Source organism: Rhinolophus ferrumequinum, chromosome 3 (assembly GCF_004115265.2).
Source record: "Rhinolophus ferrumequinum isolate MPI-CBG mRhiFer1 chromosome 3, mRhiFer1_v1.p, whole genome shotgun sequence".
Taxonomy (NCBI): Eukaryota; Metazoa; Chordata; class Mammalia; order Chiroptera; family Rhinolophidae; genus Rhinolophus; species Rhinolophus ferrumequinum.
Window position 1 is genome coordinate 64,255,070 of NC_046286.1, and position 18,117 is coordinate 64,273,186.

Here is an 18,117-nt window from a genome sequence, read left to right on the forward strand (position 1 = left end):
GGGGCAAAGATAATTAGAGCCTGGGATAAATTGTAAACCCAGAGCTGACTCCAAGCCTTTCGCATGAAGCCACACTGCCTCTTGTGGAAGTAGAGAGAGACGTGGCCGCAGAAAGTCAGGGCATGCCAGAGAACACTCACTCCCCCATGGCCCACTGCCTTTTCTCCTCACAATGTGACATGTTAGTCTTCAATTCTGAAGATTTAACTGGTGTCTCTTTATATGTGGGAAACATGCATGGAATGAGAGGCTGGAAAAGCATAACTGAGAAGGAAGTGCTCTATAAAAAATGCAGCAATGGTACCAGAAACAAATGTGCAGTGCTTTTCTAGTGGGAATTTAAATATACATCAAAAATGCACAAGTGAGATTCGTCTAATAGCAAAAATATGGGAACTATTGAAATGTCCATCAATAGGGAGTGGTGAATCCCTAAAGAACTTTCATAGAATGAAATATTATGCAGGTCTTAGAAAAGGTGGGGTGTGTTTGTATGTGCTGATATGGAAACGTGCCCAAGATATATTGAAGAGCAAAACAATAATAACATTTTCCCCATTAGGGAGATAGTAAAAATGGAGGAGTAAAGGGATTAGCGGCTAAGAGGCAGGGGTAAGGGCAGTGTGAAAAGAGAAGTTTTCAGGAGGCCTCCCAGCAAAGGAAGCAAATGCTCTGAAGGTACCATGTACCCATGGGGAGCTGGATTTATGCTCTGAGACCTTGAATCGTTGATATTGCCCAAACTCAATGATTGCACAAAGTTCTGGTAGAGTAAGATATTCATACTTCCCCGTAATGAGACACCAGTACACACTTATTAAAATGGCTAGACTTAAAAATACTGACCATACCAAGTGTGGATGAGGATGTGGAGGAACTGGAACTCTACTGGCGAGAATATAAAATGTTGCAATCACTTTGGTAAACAGCTTGACAGTGAGTGTCTTAAAAATCAAATCCTATCCCTATCATATGATTCAGCCATTTCACTCTTGGATCATTAACCAAGAAAAAGGAAAGCATATGTCTATACAAAGACTTGTATACAGATATTTATAGCAGTTTTCTTTCAAATTGTCAAAAATTGACAAGAACCCAAATTCTAGAAATAGGTGAATGGATAAATTGTCAATATCCACATAATAGAATATTACCCAGCAATAAAAAAGAATGAACTATGCAACATGAATGCTGTGAATGTGATAATTATGCTGTGTGAAAGAATCCAGACAAAAATAAATTATATACTGCATTATTCTATTTACATAAAATTCTAGAAATTGCAACCTAATCTATAGTGACAGAGATCAGATAAGTGGTTGCCTGGGGAGGGAAGGGGGGCAGAGTAAGAAGGAAGAGAGAAATTGAAAAGAGGCACATGATAACTTTTGGAGCTGATGAAAATTTTCAATATCTTGATTTTGGTGATAGTTTTATTTAGGTATACATACTTGAAAACATCAAATTGTATACTTTGTGTACAGTTGATTGTATACCAACTATATCTCAAAAAAAACACAACATTTTTTAAAAAGTAAAAAGTAAAGAGCAGAATTTAAGAGGACTCTAGATTCTTTTTTGGCAGAGATTGAACCACTGTATACTTCTCCATAAATTTATACATGTAAAGTGGGGGTGAAAGGTGGGGCGGGGTAGCTAGAGAATGTTTTCATAGTGTTTAGTGATCTGAATGTGTATATGTCGCTGAAACAAGAAGGGTCTAAATGGATATTAAAGACCCCAATTATTGCATTAAAATCCTGCCATTGTTCTTACTGACATGCCTTCAAATAAATGCCTGACAGTGTTCCACTTGTTATCGGACAATTAAAAGCACAATTGGACTTTGTAGTAGAGGAAGGACGCCTTTGGCGGCTAGTGATGAGGTTGGCAATTGAATCTCTGAGGGACATTTTAATGATTATTTATGATTTGGCTCCTTTAATTTTCAGACATACAGAAAAGAGACTTATATGTGTTTAGCAGTCTACTTTTCTCTTTATAAGATTGCATTCTATCCCACTTGGCTTTTTTGTAGGATTCTTTAATGTCTCACCACCAGCTGAGCCAGATGGTGTCTTAAAGCTTTGGTGGGGATAATTGGATCATTTGTTTTTCTCAAACACACTGTTTGGGAGCTTTTCTGATAGAAGAGCCCCTCAACATATTAGCCTGCTTCAAAGCACCATCAGCAGGAAACAGAGCTCTATTTTTTTTCCCCCAACAAATTTCAGAGAGAAAAAGATCTGTTTCTTTCCTGTGTTATCTCTGCTATCCCTCTGGATTGTTCTCATAGAAATGCTTGACTTTGTTTCAACTGTTGTGATACCAATGAGATCGAAAAGTGCTCCTGGCAAAGGTGATGGCTTCATCTCATCTAGAATACAGCCTTGGAAAATACCAAAAGCTGATGGTGGCTTCAATAGCAGTGACACTGTATCCTTCATGTCCACATCTGAGAATTTCCCTAATGGGAAATTTACATACAGAAACATAATGCAGAATTCAGGGTCACGGTCTAAGATTGGGACAATGGGCAATATTTATACAGGTCTCAAGATGGATAAATACGAAGGCTAAGTAATCTTGGTTGCTTTGCACATTTAGCTCCAGAAATTTCATCCCATGCTAATCTTGTAAAAAATGAATTAATTTTTGTCCAAGGAGAGAATGAAAGTTTAGTAATTGGATATCAGTCTACATCAGTTTCACAGCCTTTAACCTAGGAGAGTTGCCTCTACATGTTCCTAGTTGAACAGCTCAGCCCTCAATGGGAGGAAATTATTGCTCCCAGCTCACACCTTAAAGCAAATGTCCTTTTCCATACAGCTTTCTCAATGACCTTGTAACTAGTTCAAATTTTAGGTGGAATTTTCAAGGAAGAAGAAATTCCTTGATGCACAAAACCAGACTTATAAAGATTACTAAAATGTCAAGGAGCTCTTTTTCACAGTTCCACTTTCTCAAAAATAAGCGTGCACTTGCTACCTTGGAAGAATTTAATAATGTTATTTATTTCATAGAGTTGCAGTGAGAGTTAATAAGTTAATAAGCATAAAGCCTTAGAACACTGCCTGGTACCTTTCAAAGGCTGGCTATTAGCTCCAATCACAGCAGCAAACACCATTGTCACCATAATTAGTGCTTATTATAATAGTAACGGAAAGCATTTATTACATTTCTTCCAGCTCTGTGGGAATAAAGATTAGGTCTGAATGACATGCTTTCATGTTGATTTGAATCCTGCTAGGAATACATTAGGCCCTGGGGAGCTGCGTTACTCTAGTAAGTTCTTGTTTCTATTCCCAGCCAATACTTTAAGAACCAGGAAACACATGTTCAGTTTTCTAAGGTGTTTTATTTACATCTCCTAACTCTATATCTAGGAATTACTGGACTTATTCATGCTCTTTTGAGTCCTATACTACTTGAGTGAATATTCAATTCCAGGGATACACAGTTGTACTTTCCCTATCAGATGGCTTTGATGGTAAATCTCTGAGCTGGAACCTGTTTGTTGTTGTATCTTCTTTCTAAGGGTTCAATCCTTGTTCGTCTCTTCTAGCTACATCTATTTACTTATAGTTTTCATTCAGTCACATGGCTTTAAATGCCAATGGTTTGCTAATAATCCTCAAATTTATATCTAGGCTGGATTTCTCTTCTGAACCCCAGACTTGTCTGCCCACCTGCCTATTCCACATCACCTCTTGGAAGTCCAACAGATGTCTTGAACTTAACATAAGCGAAACCACTTCCAACTGTCCTCTCCAAACTTGCTGTACCTTTATAGTCTCATTTTAGATGTGACATCTCCATCCTTCCAATTGTTTAGGTCCCAAATTTTGGAATCACTTGTGACTTCACTCTCTCTCTCTCTTTCTCATATATTCATCCAATTTGTTAAGAAACCCTGTTGTTCAAAATCTATCCAGAATCTGACACTTTTTACCATCTCCATTACAACCATCCTAGTCTGAACCACCATTCCATATCAATTATTGCACTACCCTCCGAATCGGTCTCCATGATTCTACCCTTATTTTCCTATAGCTTATTTTCAACACAGCAGCTGAAATGATACTTTTAAAATATGTTATATATGTCACTTCTCTACTCAAAACCTGATGTGGCTTAGTGATTTTACATGATTTGACTGCCTACCACTCTTCTGATCTTTTCTACTCTTCTCCTTCCTTGTTCATGTGTCTGTTTCCTCCTAGTTCCTCAGATGTCCCAGGTGTTCTCCTGCGTCCTGGGACTTTGCTCTCCTGTTTCTGCTGCCTGAAACAATCTTGCCCTGGATGTCTGCTCGGCTGACTCCCTCTGTGAGTGAAGTTGCTTAATCTCACTTTTCCAGTGAGGACTATCCTGACCACCCCATTTAATACCAGGCCAGCTCCTCTCCATGCCTCTCTGTCCTGTACATTCCCCTTACCCTTCTCCACAGTTTCTTTTGCCCATGGCTTCATTCCTAACAAGACACTTAGATCCACAATTCCTGTCCAAAACCCTTGGGCCCAGATGCATTTCAGAATTTAGCCTTTTTCAGATTTCAGAAGGGAAGTAGTGCACATACTATATACTACATCTTTTTATAGCGCACACAGTCCTGCAATCAAACACACTAATATTTATAAAGTAATACACAGAAATATGCATATTAACTAGAATAAGGTCAATGCATAACCGTTCAGTTCAGATCAGCTTTACTGACAAATAAATTCAGGAAAAACTTTCAAGTTTTAGACTATTTTAGATTTTGTTTTGCAGTTAAGGAATTGTGGACCTGTATGTAATTGTCATGTTTATCCCTCCATGAAGGTAGTGTTTATTGTCTTTAGTTCACTGACATACCTGAGTGCTGAGGACAGTCCCTGGCATATAATGTGCAATCAATGTATATTGCTTGAATTAATGAATTGTCCCACAAAGCCCTTCTATTCCTTCTTTCCCAGTTTAACCAACCAGTTATTGCTTGTTGAACATATCTTATATGTATGCCTTTCCATCTGGACCTTTCCGTTCTTTGATCCTTCAATTCTGTCCTTGTTCTCTTTTTATTTCAGAAAGTCCAATCTTTCACTACTTAGGCTTAATCTCAACCCAACATGAACCCCTCTGGCTATACATTTCATGATTCCCTTTTCCTATCCACAAGTATAGCATTTTTTATTAAGATAGAAATTGTGTCCAATACTCACTTTTTCCTTGGTGATTTTTTTAAAGGTGAATTATCATTACTCCAACTAAATTGCAAGCTCCTTGAGAGTAAGGGCTATGTTACCATCACCACTAGCAAGGCATTAAGTAAAGCTTGTATTTCACAGTGGTAGGTTCATCTTTTTACAAATTATTACATTTTGCCATTTTTGTATGAGACTCTGTACGAGATACTGAGATGACAACAATTAACAGATTCACTTCTTATGTGGAAGAAATTTACTCACTGACTACTGAGGGGGAAAAAAGAAAAAAGACCATTGCAAGTGAATTGACTGGCGCAACTGAATTGATTAAGGATATGGGTATTTTGTCCCAGGATACCTTGGAGTACTGGGTATCCTCCCAAGGGCAATGGCAACTAAGATGAGACATCAAACTAAGGACTCACCCAAAGGAGGAGGAGCAAGGGGAAAGAATATTAAAAGTAGAGGGGACTGCATGTGCAAAGACCTGGAGATGACAGTGAGAAGGGCATGTCGTTATATAAGGAAGTCTTGGATGGACTTAAGGCACTTTGATATGGTTAGTATGTAGGTTGCTAGGGAAGTGGGGTAGTGCATTGAAAGATAAAACTGATCTTGGAGGAAAGCAGAAGCCAAATCATAAAGAGCATGATATATCTTGCTAAGGAATTTAGGGTTATGAGAGCAGTGGCGAATTATTTACGGATTTTAAGCCGAGATCTATGATGTGTTCAGATTTGCATTTTTGAAAGATGACTATAGCTGCATTGTGAAGAATGGATTGGAGAGGGCAAGGCTGGAAATAGAGAGAGTGGTCCAATTATTTGTCTAGTATTTGTGGCAATGCCTTCTTGAAGAGTTTCTTTAAATGGATGTGTTTGCTGTTCATCTCTGGAAAATAAATCTAAATGATTTATTATGCTGAGGGGAAATATGAGAACACATTTATTGATTAAAATGTATTGGCTTTTGTTTAATGATATTTGGGAAATGGATTTCCCCAAAATAAAAGAAAAATGTATCTGTGAAATATTTGAGTGGCAGCTCTGTGTTCTGTAAAACAGGATGTGATGGGGGTTGTGCTGTCCCTCTGCGAGCAGATACTCCAGAGGGCAGGGAAAGAACAGAGTAGAGACGCGATGCCAAGATTGACGGTGACATATAGGGTGTGAGCTCTGGGAGAATGAAGAGCCTGGTGCACCCCACACTCTAGTCTAATGAAAGCAGCCTTTACAAACCCTTAAAGAAATGAATCTGTGAAACAGATGCCTCCAGCATGTCACTCGCAGACAAAGCTTCCTTTGCTAAAACCCCTCTCAGGAAGGTTGATAATGGATAAGTCTGGTGAGAGGAATAATTTGTCAAACTAATTTATTATAGTCCAAGGAGGTCTCTGAATAATACAAGACTCTAGGGACTAGAAAGCTGTCATCTAGTGCTATTACTGAGTCTCCTCCCACAGACTGAGGCCTCTGTTGGCTTATTTGTTTTTGGTTTTATTACATGGCTGTGGCTACCATTGTTCTCGGTTCTTTGGTTCTGTTAATAATAGTCCATTCTTTGTTCATTTTGAAAATGAGAAAATGTGAGTGCATGTGTGGGAATGCTGGATTTCAAACAGGATTCACCAGGGAAAATTGGATGTAGGAGTTGAAGCTATCCATAAAACAGGAACTGGATCAGCCTGCAGCAGTTCTGTTTCTTGGCTGTGAATCTACAGGAAGCTCAGGGAAGGGACAACCCAAACCTAACCTGGGCTGCCTAGGCAGGTGCTTACGCCTCCACGCCTCTCCGGAAGGGCTTATGACCCCACACCCAAATGACTAAGCACTATGGGAGAAATTTTATTTTCTGCCTTTACAAAACCAGAAAGAATAATTATCCAAGCACCTCCCCCCCCCCCACCATATGCTTTAGTAATAGGTAAATGAAAAAAAAAAATCACCATTCTGAGAGCAATGATCATTTCCCAAGAAAAAGGGTAAGAATTCCTATTTCTAATGTAATGGATATCAGGCTGCACATTTCTGGAAGAATTAGTTGTCCTGGTCATGGTAATAACTGTATTTGTCAAACTATTACAAAGAAAAACATAAAGAAAGGAAGAGGGAAAATACTAAGAAAGAGCAAAAGGAACATGTAAGCTGAGTGGATGGAAGACCCCTTAGGAGCACCGTTTTCAGGGCTGGGTCTGTCCACATTGCATCACACCAGTTCTCAGCTGCCCTTTTTGGCCTCCGTCTTCTCACACGATCTCCCCTATTAGTATTTTAGGACTTAAAAAACAAATATCACCCTAAATGCATCGCACAAGAATTGAACCATTTCAGAAATTAATAGAAAGCCTAAACAAAACCATTCCCTAAGCTTCAAGGCAAGAAATACTACGATAATGATTCTAAAGGAATCTTTACAGTGTGGTAAAAAGAGGTAGGGGCTCTGACTCTGTTATTTATTAGTATAGTTTTAGAAAAATATTCCACTTCCTATCACAGTTCCTTACTCTGCCAGATGAGAAGTTTGGACTAGATAATTTATCTATCCTATTTCAGATCTAAAATTCTAATGGGCACATTAAAATTCAGATAGCAAGTATTTTTATTGCTAGGTTCTGAGGATCCCAAGATTACTAGGATGTGATCCTTATTTTGCAGAGTTCACATTATACTCCGTGTGATTCTCACTTGTTCAAAGTGAGTAGCATTTTTGCTATTTGTTTCTGAAACAAATAGCAATATAGTCTATGCAAAGGCTTTGCAGTAAAATATAAATAGATGCAAATCAATGTGGCCCATTGGGGATATAAGGCACATTGATGTGAGGTTATATGTATTATTCAGCCTGTGCTGTCAAATGGCTGGAGGAGGAGTTTTAGAGTAACATGACAGACATTAGTCTGTGGAGGCTTGTTTGTAAATGTTTGCACAAACATCCAAATTCACTTTTCAATTTGGTACGAGCTCTCCCAATGCTGAACTGTGCTCACAACCACTCCTTCCACCAACACACATATTTTCAAAATTTCATTGATCTCAACCCTGGATGGTCAAGTGCTGAAACAGATGATTCAATAAACAATAAGAGAAACATTACGAACTTTCCTCCTGGTTCCCAAGTTGAGCTGCAACACAGGTGGTGAAGAACATTCTTATCCTAGGTGTGACAGCTTTGACCTGTCTGCTCCCTGCCAGGCACAGGTGTGAGTGCATGGTACAAGTGTACCATTGTCAGTACCAGCCTGGCACGGTCACTGTCTAGCTCTATCAGCTGTGGCTGTTAGTAGGTTATATGGCTCTAAGCTGAAGCTCCTATGATGACACATTTCAATGTCCATACCACAATAAACTCATCATACTGAGCAAAGTATTTTTTTCTACCCTTCCATTTTTAGGATGCTCTGACTTTCATGAAATGTCACACAGCATTTTCTCTGCAAGTCCATTTCTAGGAAACTGCTTAATACTCCATGTTACTTTTCTTCAAAAAGTCCACTTCACATAATACCCCAAACCTTTTGGACTTTCTACATTCCTTAGCCAGATGTTCAACAGCAAATATTTTCTCAGCTGGGAAATAGAAGAAAGAAACAGTGAAACTTGTCAGCAGTGGTGGGAATTATCAGTATCAATGAACACTTATTTTTTTGCTTTTGCATGGGAGACTGGCAGAAATATTTGAAATATGAATCTCAGTCCTATCCCTAATATACCTTAATAAATTCCAGCTCTGGAGTAGCAAACGAAAACTGATATTGAAGACTACAGAGCGTGCAAAAATATGGAACATATTCAGAAGTTATTTCTATTCATTCTACTTCCAATCCTAGGTTCACTCAACCTCTATATGATAAATGAACCTTCAGGGTATGTTCACATTGACATTTATGAGTTTCAAGAATAAATGACCTGATTTTTTTGGAGGGGCATTCCCCAGAGGGCTTAAAGGTAACTGAAATATCTTCGGCCCAGCATATTTCTTAAGTAGCTTTGAAGCCAGAAAATTTAATTGAATTTGAAAACCCACTTAGGAATAAAAATCTGAAGGCACTTTGGGCATTGCATTATGGGACTAAGCCAAATATTTCAAAAATACTTAACTTCAAATGAAATTTTCATTCATTTGGCTAGTTAATTAAATATGATTTTTCCCCCTGAATTTCTCCAAATAGGAAAGAACTCTTTGAATGTATGGTATTAAAAAGAATACTAAATAAATTGGAACTCAAGAGGACTTTGGTTTGGGATAACTTTGAAAAGTAACAGCTTTTTATCAAGGAAAGAAACATATTACTTCCTTTGATCTGCCCCTTTTCTCATTTGCCTTGATGCTGTTAGGGCCCCTTTCACAGTCTCTCCCAGCCTGGATGGTCACTTGTCCCCCAGTGAAAGTGACTTGGGAAGTACTTATAATGAATTCTGCTGCTTTCTCCCAAGGTCCTCAGCCTCTAAAGTGTCCTAGAGTAAAATTTAGCAAATCAGAGTCGTTTTAACTCAGTATATCTTTGGATTTAGACTAGAGTGTTTTTCAGTTATTGACTTGGAATCTCTTCAAATCGTGTTCATCTTATGGAAAAACATCTCCTCCTTAGTGACATGGTAAATTATCTTGAAATTGAAACTTTTATCTTGGAAGCACTGTTAAGGTACAACAGTCAAAACTGGCATACAAGGGCATTAGGGATCACCATTCATTCAATTTTCTAAAATAATTCCTTCATTCAAATTGTTGGCATTTTAACTTTGAGAAGGTGGCATTGGAGTGTACACTGACAGGTTACTTAAGAAGCTGAATGTTAAAATTTAAATCTTGAAAAACTTTGGCTTCGTTAAAGAGAGTCTCAACCTATAAAATGATGATATCATCATGGACTTCTCTTTTGGTGGATGACAAAAATCCTTCAAGAATCTTCTCTTTAGTTTATAAATATATATTTTTTTAACATGTGAAAATTGGAAACAAATACCTCATTTAAATCACGAGGGCTGATGATGCTTAAGTTCTAAGGTATAGGGAGAGGCAGTCCAGTGAGTTACCTGCCAGTCAAATCCTTCTTGACGGTAAGAATTGAGTGTGGGAAACTGTTAATTTCTATATCCATCATATCTCTATCCCTTAGTGAAAAAAAAATGCTTTCTTTTTATTTCATAGTTATTTCTCAAGACCCATGGAATTTACATAACTTAAGTGGAAATATCAAAAGGCTTACTTATTTTGAAAGAGAGTGGCAAAGTATTTGGGAATTTCTCATTACTACATTGCCCACTCTTTAAGGAACACTAGCATCTGTAACTTGATTAAAAAGGAAATTTGCTGCCAAAATTGAAGCCCCTAAAATTAGTAAAGTTGGATTAAAATGTACTTTCATAACACTTTGGAATTACAGTTGGACTGGGACGGATAGCCAAACAATTCACATACAAATAACCGAACATTACTTTGCCGTTCACATACACCTGAGGCCTAATGCCTTCTTAGAGAGTCACTTTTCACTCCCCCTGAACCATTTTCAAACACCTTTAACTTCAGAATTGGTCCAAAGGCAAGGAGCCAGAAGTACAGCGTGTCCTGCCAGAAAACCTCTTTGCATTTCTGTAACTGAAAACCAATAGGCTCAAAGCAAAGAAATCTTCTAAGGGAAATTGTAAAGGACTTACCACCCAAAGGCTGGACCAAATAAATGAACTTAAGATAATATTTTGAATGAGGCTTAATTTTGCCTTCCAACAATTATGAACATTCTCAGTTATTCAAAGTGATGAAGAACTCATAATATAGATCTAAAATATGTCAACTATATAGAACATGTACAGACATAGTATATGCATGTTATAGTACATAACATAAAAGATATAAAATAAAGCTGCATACAATTATTAATTTTCAGACTGAAACTTTCTCCTGGCCCCAAACTGTAGTTGTTCGCAAAGTTGCCCAGTTACTAGTATCACTTAGGTGGAAATAAAAAGTGAAGGTGTTTTCCTCTTCTCTTCCTTCTTGAGAGTTTTTGATTCAATAAATTTGGAGAGTGTCCCAAGAGACGATGTTTTTAAAAACATCTCTGGGTGGTACCGAAGAGAAACTACATTTCGTGTCTCCTCATTTAGGCCACTGTTAGTCTGGTACCTCAGTTCTTCAGAGATGGAGTGAACAAAGTGAACACTGGCTGCATACCAAATGCTAATGTGGGCTGCTCAAAGACTAATCTCCAGTATTTGCATTCACATTTGTAGGTATTTTTAACCAGTGTAGAAAAAAGAACAACCCCAAACAGTTACAGGTATACTTAATGGGAAATCCACTCCTGGAACTGTTCTGAATAGACTTTAGTCTTAGAAGTAGCTGGAAATTTCTTCTTAGAAGAATCAAGTTCAGATACACAAATTGAAAGTTGTCCATCAATTAGGGAATAGCAATGAGAGATCAGAGTCCCGCCTGTTAAAGGGGCGTGGCATGAAGGTGTCCCAGAGGACAACTTGTCAAAACTAGTACTTGAACTTATTATCTCTTATTTCCTTATGAAATTCTATTTTCTTATTATGAAAGTAGATTTTGTAAAATTGAAGAAATTATTTTAAAACTTGGAAAAAGGGAAGAATGTCAAAAAGAAAATATTACCATACCCATAAACACTCAATATATTGTGGTATTTCCCTTATGTTTTAAAATATGCACAGCTATATCTCTATGTTGAAATGTACATAGATAGTTACACAATTTTAAGCTCAGTAATTGCGTGAGTTTTTCTAGTTGTTACCATTGCTATACAAATGTTTTAGCTGGTACAATGGCCCAATTAAATTAAATAACACAGTAGCCAACATTTATATGTTGCTTATAGTAGCTACTATGTGGTTGACACATATTGAAGTGTTTAGTCTTCAGAATAGTGAGGTAGATACTATACTATTTCCCACTTTCTGGATGAGGAAAGGAGGTACAGAGGGTTTGAGTGATTTTGCAGCTACTACTATGTATGCCTTCTGGGGAGTTGTTCTTAACAGCCATGGGGGGTCCACTGGGCCATGAATTTAGACTTGCAATTCCTTGACACTCTCCTCTGCTCCTGTGTTTCTGTTTTAACATAAACATGTAGGTGGTAGAAACTTAATTAGGAAATCTTGAGGTTCTTTGGAGACATGCTGTGGTGCTGTGAAAACGGTTTAGGAACGATTGATCTCTTTGTTTCTCTTCGGCTAGGATTTTTGCCTCAGCTTTCATTTCTTAACCACAACAGAGGAGAAAAGAGAATTTTACAAATAACTAAAAACTTTTACCTGAGGCAGATTTCGTTTTCCTTTTCTCAGTAAAATGGTTCTGATATTTTCCTCCAGATCTGAAAAATGACTATGAATGGCCCCTGCAAAATTCTGCAAGGCAAAATTTTAAATCCGTGCAAATGATCCAGGAAAATATCTTACTTTTTTTTCAGCCTAATTTAACAGTTGGATACCTGGCTTTGATAAACAGTGGATTTTAATTTAGGCTGTAAATTAAGACAAGAGGAATCTCAGACCCTTCAAGAGGGTTTGCTATTTTAGGACAGTCTCCTAAGCTTTTGCGCTCCGTCATGCTTAGCTAAGAGAAATCTCTCTCCCTGGGAAATCTGCCATCTTAATTGCTCAAGCTTCTGTTGAGGGATATCTAAAGTGAACCAGAGCCCAGAGAGGAAGAGCCATAATGAAGAATGTTTGTTCCTATTCTTATGTCCACATTGTTCAGTGACACACAGAAGCATCTCTACTTTTTAGTATCATGTAATCAGTATCGAATTATTTTGAATGCCACTTCAGTAAAACCTTGCCCTTATTACTATTAAATCTCATGCATACCGTTAAATGATTTATATGCTGTCCTGCTTAGCTTTGTTTTTTTTACATCTCTCGGTGATTGCCTTTTCATTTTATAACAACAAACTTCTCATAGCTCAAAGAAAGCATTGTCTCAAGGAGGTCAAATTCCCTTTTATTTTGCTTTCAATTTAATGAAATAAGACAGGAAGTCACTGTTTCCGAAGCATCATTCCCTATACTCTGTAATATGGCAGCCCAGCACTCTTAAGTGATGGAAACCTCCAGGCTGACATCTGGTGTTGGGTGATTTCAGACACACAAAGGAAATCCACTTGTTCTGAGGCTGCTGTGGAGGCAGCTGGCCTCCAGTTAAGCCACGACATAAGGATCATGCTTGCCCAACGTCTGAATTTACAAAAAAAGAGAATAGAAAGAAAAAAGGAAAAAAAGGAAAAGGAAACAAAAATAGGCAAGGGGAAACATCTGCCTGGCATCTGTTGTTAGAAATTTTCTCTTATGAAGCTCAGACTGTGTAATCCTAGAAATGCCAGTTCACCAGGTGATACCAGCAAGACAAGTCTAATATGGGATAATGATAATGTGGGAAAATGAAGTAATAACAATGGGAATCTTGTCCTTTTTGATGTAAAATCCTGTCCATCTAAGGTACAGAGATTCAGTTTTATTTTTGGGTATATGTCAAGACATCTGGCTTAATAGGCCCTTCATTTAGTCTCAAGTTCCCCCAAATAATTCTTTTTATACCCCCAAGACATAATTTTCCTTATTTCTAATACCTTGCACGGTTCTTCATACATAGCTGATGTTTAATAAATGACTTTGGGATGACACCTAAAGTTGGTCAGATGCTTTAGAAAAGCTTTGATCTTCTCTTAGATCTCTTTTTTCCTTATGGAAAATTTCCAACAATCTGCAGTTTGTATTGCATTTGAAAAAAAAAAAAAAAACTTTGGTTTTCTTTTACGTATTTTATCATGGAATATTTCAAACATAAAAGGAGATAGAGAATAATATAATGAATATTCATATGCCCACATGCAAACTTTAAAAAAATCTTAATGTTTTGTTATGTTTGTTATAGACATATATTTAAAAATAAACAAAACAGTACAGATACAGTGAAGTCCCTACCCTTCCATGAATCTATTCTCTTCCTTGCTCCCCTTTCACAGAGAGCAACTCCACTCAGAGGTTGGTGTACATCACTCTCCTGCCTGGCTCATCAGTACATACTCACTTTTTACTATATAAGTGGTGCATATTTTACCATTTCATTTTATTACATATATTTTTATGTATATCTTACTATGCGTATATTCATAAAATCATTGGCAACACATTGTACACATAATTTTCCAATTTTCTCTTTACACAATATTATATTTTTCAGAATTATATGCTTATTCACCAAAAGATCACTGCTTTTTAAAAATTTTCAGTCTATCATTAGCCATATGTTGCATTACAATACAACAAAAATGGATTATTAGAAAAATATGATAAAACAAAGATGTACTAACCACAAGTCCCACTTTTATTATTACATTTAACAGATAAAAAATACTTCCTCAAGTTACTCTAGAAGTTTCTAAAAGCTTGCTCTAAGTGGTCGTACTCATCTTGACCCAGATTGGCAGCAAATGGTTTGCCAACTGACAGTGGTCTACACAATGCACTTTGAGTAACATTGGTCTAAATCATTTATTTTCACCACTATAGATTTTCTTTTTTGTCTACAGTTGTACCGTTTATTTATTCATTCCTCTTTGGGTAAATATTTGATTCCAGTTTTTGCTGTCACAGTGCTGTAATGAATATCCTGACCTATCACGTTTCCTTGTGCAGGAGGTATTGTTTGCAATGCAATTGTTTAGTCAAAAGAGATGATCATCTTCTTCCTCAGTGTTTTTTATATATTTTCTTACATTGCTCTAAAAGAATTTTGAAAACCCAAAGAATGTTAAAAAACTAAACTAAAAACTGAACTACCCCCCTCACACATCTTAAGCTGCTATTTAAAATCTTTGTCAAAAGATATGAGTTCTGGTATCTTGCAAACACTGACACTTTAAAATAAAGCTCATACAGTTGTCTTTCAAATGTATTAAATGGAATGTAAACATAAGTAATATCACCCTCCATTATCTTTTTCAAAATTCATGAATAGGATCCCCTAATTCATGAATTGGAAATCTTACACTGTAGTTTTTACTTTGCAAATTCTTTGTATTTCCTTAAGGATTTTAGGGAAATGCAATACATTTCTATGTTTAAAACTATTTTACTGATCATCTGTCATAATTTGTTTCAACAAAAACATACAGGTACAGTGAAACAAAAATTTTTACTTTTGTGTGACAGTAGGCTCTAAAAAAACATCTGTAGTGATATATTGTTATAATTATTATTATTACGTAAGTGATCAAGGCAATGAAATATATTAAAAATTTTAATAAAGGTAAAATTTTATTGGAAATATATTTTAAAATGAGATAGATTTTGCCAATTAGTTCATATAAATGAATATTATTTATTGTTGAATGAAAGAATATTCAGTATCAACTTACTTCTCATTTGTTTGTATAAATGTCTACATGAGAACAGAAGTCTTTTGCTATAACAAAAGACTGAACTTCTGAACTTCTGTGTTTATACCACAATTAAGATAGCGATCTACCATAATAATTATTAACAAGCTTTTTTTAAGCTAAAAATTCTAATGAAGCTGAATTACTTTGCCTTCAGTTTTGTTAAAAGTAAATAATTAGAAGCCATGTCACTCTCAAAAGAATTATTGTTATTAATTTTCTCAATTTGAGGGAAGTATACCAAAAAGGCCTTTCTAGGACTTAATAAATGTTATTTATACTTATTAATTTTTCACTTAAAGGTTGAGTGAAAATTCAAAAGTCTTTATCTTCAGTAAATTTTGTAAATGAACGTAGTCTTGATAAAATATTTCTACTTTATCAGGTGGTTTAAATAATTTTGTCAATATTTTAGAGACGTAGACATAAATCAAGACATAAGGGAATGAGAATACTTATTTTCTCATCACAACCAATGATTAGCATGCAGACAGAATACTCAACGGCAGACTGGTATTTCCCAGCATAATGTTCACTGATGTTGGATATTCTGCTGTGTAAGATAATTGAGGTGCCATGGGGGGCTCTCCTGGATAACCACTAGACACATCAAGGAAGCCATTTACTTATTTACATGAGTAAAGCCATTTTGGACCATACATTCCCAGAAGAAATCTTACTACCAGCAGATGCATGAGTAACTCCATGAGATGAGCAGGAAGACTATGCAATAGAGTGCAACCCAAATTGCAGAATTGCAAACAAATAAATATTCTTTTAAGCCTCAGTTTTATTTCGTTGAAATACCACAGTAGATAATGGATACACAGACTTTAATTTCCCACTTTATTTGAGAGTTCAATAATTACCTCAATGTCACAATAACTAGAATTTCGTATTCTCCCATAATATTTTAACTCTCTCTTCTGCAGAGATTTGTATTTGAATCTATACTTTAGTCGTCATTCTGGCCACATAAATGTCTATGAAGACACAGAAAAAGATGACAACTCAAAATAATGCCTAAAGTAAAAACTGACAAATTATGAATGATCTGTGAATGTTATTTTCTACTAATTAAATAGAGGACAGAGATGTATTTAGAACAAACAATGGCTCACTTGTGTTTCACCTCAGATGTCCTGGTCCCAAAACTAAAAGATATATTCTTTCCTTTTCCCAGTCCTACTGCCAGTCCTTATATCTTTCCAGACCCACTACCTAGAAACCTGGTATCACTATCAAATAATTCATCTTATTCTGTACCGAAATTTGTCAGTTTTTATTTGTAATATAAATTCAGGTTGATTACAAAAGACAAATGCAAACCTCTGCTACTTTAGGAAATACACCAGAATAAAATATGATAATCAGCACTTCCTAATCAGTAGCAATTATTTTCATGTAGCCAAATCTATTTAACTATGTTTCTCTATTATGCATAAAAGATGATCTGAAGTCTAAGATTCTAAGTATATTCACATACAGTTTTCTTCTGGTACTATACCCCTTCCTTGGTATGTGCCATATTTTATTTCAGGATTTAGACAAAAGAATAATTGACAAATTTTGTGCAGTCAAGAGGAAAATTAAGGCCAACACAGAAATGAGTAGATTGGAATTTTCCTTAAAGTATTTCCTGAAACAAAGACTATCAGAAAGGCTGATATATCTGGCATGTCTAAAAAGAAAACAACCTAGAAAACAAGCAAAATTAATATAGATAAAGTTGTTTGTCAACAGCTACAGAAAAGATGGTCCAATAATTCAACCACAGGATATGGCAGTTTAAGCTTTTGCATTGGATAAAAAAGAAAGTAAATTGCTTGGAATTAAATCTCCCAAACGGAAAATTTCAAATTTCTCCAATTTTCAGCAGTAGAATTATCTTGTATAGAGAAATATTAAAATAATAGTGAATACAGTTTTGGTCTTTATGAATTTTTTTGCATTTCTTACTATTTTTCTAGATGTCAATCATAAGAAAATTCTTTTTGTAATCCATCTGAGAAAGTATAATCCCATATTCTTCTAAATCAAGATGATATGGAAATATTTTTTTTCCAGTCTCACTAAGAAAACCCTTTCAGGGAACGCAAAATAATTTGATGACTTAATTTGATTTTTGCCACATATGACTCCCCTAGCAGGGAATGGCACACCACTCCTCTGCCTCTACTATTTGTTTAACATACTTACAGAGATTACCAGTAAGATGGAGGCCAGGGCAATTGCTCCAGTCTTTCAAACCTATGGATTTTCCTTTCCTACCCCTCCAACACCTCTCATGATCTATGTACCTAACATAGAAAAGTGTGCATCACGTATATGCATGGCATCTACTTCTCTGGCGTGTGTGTGTGTGTGTGTGTGTGTGTGTGTGTGTGTGTGTGTGTGAAAGCATTTATAGTGCATATACATCAAGACCAGCACACAAGAACTCAGAAGAGTTTATGGTAACTAAAATTTTTATAGTATTTGCAAAATGCATTAACATCAACCTTTCTTTTTTCACATGTATTTGAGGTA